Raw genomic sequence first — 4,327 nt, 5'->3', positions numbered from 1 at the left:
CTACATAGAAACAAATCATGGGTAAACAAAAGCTATGTGATAAAAATTGATCGTTTTAATAAATACAGTTAAGGCGTTATATTCTGTATTTTTTTAAAAGCACATTTATTTTAAAATTTTGCATAATCTTTAAGTAATTCAGAAATAGCTAAGGTATATTTCAGATGTGTCTGAGACTGAAACATTAATATGGGTGCAGATTTCAAGCAATATAGAGTGCTGGTTTGTGAGAATGACATCATTCAGTTGGGGAAAACAAAACCCAGCTTTGACAGCCCTGGTGGGAAAGGTGGGTCTTGTGTCTGTCTGTGTAGGAGGGGAAGATGCTGTCTGGGAAGAATACTAGGTGCATGTGTATGGTGAGAGGCTTTGGGCTCACACACTCTTTGTGGCTACAGGGAAGACTGGATCTGGTTGTTTGCCCTCAGGCTCCTAAAGCCCTAAAACAGAAGACTGCCTAGAATGCAAGGAGCAGGCTCATATTGTTCAGGAAAATGGTCTTCCCAGACCAGGGTGGACAAAAAAATCAGCCATAAAAGGCCTGACAGAGAAGAATGAAAGGGCCTGGCAGGGGAGCCCTTGCTCAGCAGCGAATGCTCCAGAAGTCAAGTGGTGCAGCTTTTCCAAGCAGGTAAATGTCCTCATCTGTGACCTCATTGAGGTGCTTCACCAAATTCTTCTCAAAGAGGAGCGGGTGTTAGGCATCCAACATGCAGGCGATGTCAAAGAACGTCTGATAGTGTTAGCACACATCGGTCTTGCACTTGGTTGGAAGGAACTCATAACTATCCACCTGGTCACACAGCGTGATGACGATGATGATGATACCAAGCATCTGGAGAACAGGGGTTTGGCAGAATCTCTTCTGGCAGATTTCTTGAAGGATGTTCCACAGCTCCCAAGGCTTCGTTGGGGCTTGAGAATGTAAAAGGGCTGATTGGGATGCAGCTTACGATAGCTCTTGCAGTTACTAATGAAATTGTAGTGAGGATTCTGGTACCACTTTGGGATATCTGAATGGTGCATGGATGGGCACTGCACAACCAGGATTTCTTCATGTACAAACTGTCTTTGAGGAATCGCCCTTCTGTGGTGATCAACTGAGAGTTCATCAGGCACACGGTGGTTTTTGTGCACACATCTTGTTGGAAGTTGGCTGTGGGTGCCCCATTAAACCTCAGGGCAGCATTATGATCATCTATTTCTCCACCCAGTTGGGAGGACTCCAGAAATCCCACTGAGGAGACAACAGCACACCTACCTCATGACCCAGCATTGGTCGTAATGCTCTCCTTCAATAGGTAACCTTCCCATTCAGAGGAAGGGAAGTCTGCGGCCTCTACTATGGATACATTCATGTGGTCCTGCAGACGGCAGCCCAGGGCCTCTGCACTGACCTTGTTGCCTGGCCCTGGCCCCTTGTAGGGCACTGCACTTGTTCATACTCAGATAATTCTTCTAGATCTTTTGAAGCCTGGGGATACGTTTTTTGGAAGAGCTGTCCTTATTCCACACCTGGAAGGAGGACTCTGGTTTGGCATTGGCTGGGCCCCTGGGACTGCTAAAGGACTGGCTGCCCCTGTGAGGGTCCTGGGTGCTGCTTTAGGACACATACAGGGAACAGACCCCATGGCCAGTTTCTCCAGTCCTCAATGCCTGGAATTCCTTGGTTTGCAATTTAAGGGATCATAATAACTCCCTATCTTCTTTTCCTTGCACACACAAATGACTGCAAAAAGGAGAAAGGTCAGGATACAGCAGCTGAATATTTTCTTCAGGTTGGTGCAAATCATAATGAAACATGTGTTCAGGGAAGCCACTCCATTCTGAGCAGGAAAACAAAGCTGCTTCTAGCTAATTCCCCCAGGGCTGCAGGCTCTCCAGGTCCTCGGAAACTAGTGGTATTCTCCAGGGGAGTGAGGTTTGCTTAATTGGATTTGGAGGCCACAGCTTATTTTCCTCAGGATGATCATAAGACATCTCAGAGCACTGACATGAAAATGGGTTCAAGGGAGCCAGTTTGTTTCAGCCAGCCTCGGAGACATCCACTCTGGGCTGCTCTCTGCAGAGCTCTGCACAGAGGGCTCTAGCCCTGCTCGCTGCACCCTTGGCTGTGGAGGATACAGCTGCTCTGCTTGCTCGAGGGCAGCTACTCACTGGCTGCCCACACCATCGGGTAGCTGGCAACCTTTTATATCCTGTATTTTTTATATTATTTGACACTGAAAAAGATTCTTTGCTTGACCAGTCTTTAGTCATGCTGAACCTTCTAGGCTCATCTGTGCACTTCCTTGTAAAATCCAGCTTTAGCAAGGACTCTGCTAAGTCAGTTTAGCAAATAACCCATAGTCTCACTGTCCTATCACCCTCTATGTCTGATGATTTCCTCTTCTGCCATCCTGCAAGTGATGTCTAGTCACCCTGGCCTGTCTTCAGCAAGAATTCTGTTAGATCGGTTTAGCTAGAATCTTCCTTACCCATGATGTTTCCTTCCTCTTAGTAATTTTTCATCCACTGACCCCCACCCTGCTCCTTGGCTCTAAACTCCCATTTGCCCACTATGTATTTGGGTTTAAGCCCAGTCTTTCTCCCCCACTGCAAAATCACATTGCAGTGGTTTCTATACCTATCACAGTGATCTTGAATACAGTCTTTCTTACAATGTTTTAGCAAGTGTTATTGAATATTTTTTTCTTTAACAATACTCTATGTTAATATTTCTGTATGGTGAAGATTATGGGAATTGGATTAGTTTCCAAAATGCATAAGCTTTTATAAATATGAAAAATTCTCATTATATCAAAAAGTTAAACAATTTGAAACTTCCAAGTTCTCACACTATTTATGAAGCAAAGGTCCATTAGTTATCAAAAAATATTAATAATTTTCTCAGTAATTTACCGGTAAATGTTGCTTATCTCTCTGCAAAGTAACTTAATCATAATGCAAAAAGTGCAATTCAAAAGTTAAACATATAAAAAAATTAATCGCTAGTAATTAGGCATGGGAAAAAAAGTGTTTGTAGAATACACAATCTTAAAATCAAAAGTTTATGTTTGTCCTTTGAGTATAGTTGTCCCAAGAGCTTTAGTAGAAAAGAACTTACTTAGTAAGTACATCTGAAATAACATCTCCTAACTACTCAGCACTAAAAATTTAAGGGCACTGGCGTAAACATGGAAAAACTGAGTTCTCTTGCCTTGAATTGGGTCAACGAAATTATGGGTGCCATCAAGTGTTCAGGTGGTTGGTACAATTTTCATCTTAACACTCACAGAATAGTTTAATTTTTGAGCTTGATTCACAACCTGATGTGAAAGCAGAATGAATACAGTTTGTGAATTTTCTTCTACCTTGTACTTTTGAACATCTCTTCTTTAAGGCACAATCGGAAAACATTTGCTGTGGACTGAATTGTGTCCCCCTGAAATTCACATGTAGGAGTCCTAACCCCCAATGTGATAGTATTTGGAGATAGAAGCTTTGGGGAGATTATTAGGGTTAAGTTAGGCCCTGAGAGTGGGGTTCTCACAGTGGGATTAGTGTTCTGATAAGAAGAGACACTTGAGAGCTTCCTCTCTTGCTCTGTCTCTCTGTCTCTCTCTATCTCTCTCTCTGCCATGTGAGGACACAAGGAGAAGGCAGCTGTCTGCAATCCAGGAAGAGAGCCCTCATCAGAAGCTGACTATGCTGGCACCCTGATCTCAAACTTCCAGAACTGTATGAAAATAAATATCTGTTGTTTTAGCCACCCAGTCTATGGTATTTTGCTGTGGCAGCTCAGGCTGACTAAGACAACATTGAAACAAAGTATTTAGCCCATATTAATTTAGTCAAGTGTCTAGGTTAAGTGGAAAATACTGGCTGAGGCTAACATCTAGATGTCCTCTGCTCTCCACCTTGAAGTCCAGCATTCTGCCTATGTCCATCCTCTCTGTAATTTTTCCTCACCTGGCCTGCCCAGGACATTCTCCAGCCAGTACTGAATTTCTTCTATTGCCCAACTTTCACCACTTTTTAAATCTTTTGATGATTTCTGAATTTGTCAAGATTGCAGACAATAACAGGTTTTATTGCTCCCTTTATGATAGAAGCCAATCGGCATGAATCACTCAGTAAGCAAAGAAGGTGACAGATAGGACTCAGGAGAGACTATAAAAAATTAATAAACCAAAGACGAATGAAAGTAGTCAAGGGGAAAGAACAGAAAGAGTAGGAGAAAGGGGAACAAGAAGGAGAAAAAAATAGAAGGAACATGAAATGATTTCACTCTTCTAATCCCAAGAATAAAGACAGCCAAGAATTTGGTACATCCAGGTAGGGCGGA

The 4,327-nt window shown here is 42.8% G+C and overlaps 1 pseudogene; it reads right to left on the bottom strand.

The window, feature by feature from the left end:
- Positions 1–583: 583 nt before the first annotated feature.
- LOC134363197 (beta-galactoside alpha-2,6-sialyltransferase 1-like) lies at positions 584–1,793 on the bottom strand (annotated as a pseudogene).
- Between the last annotated feature and the right edge of the window lie 2,534 nt (positions 1,794–4,327).

The sequence above is a fragment of the Cynocephalus volans genome, chromosome 1 (assembly GCF_027409185.1).
Source record: "Cynocephalus volans isolate mCynVol1 chromosome 1, mCynVol1.pri, whole genome shotgun sequence".
Taxonomy (NCBI): domain Eukaryota; kingdom Metazoa; phylum Chordata; class Mammalia; order Dermoptera; family Cynocephalidae; genus Cynocephalus; species Cynocephalus volans.
This window is presented reverse-complemented; position numbering and strand designations above follow the sequence as displayed.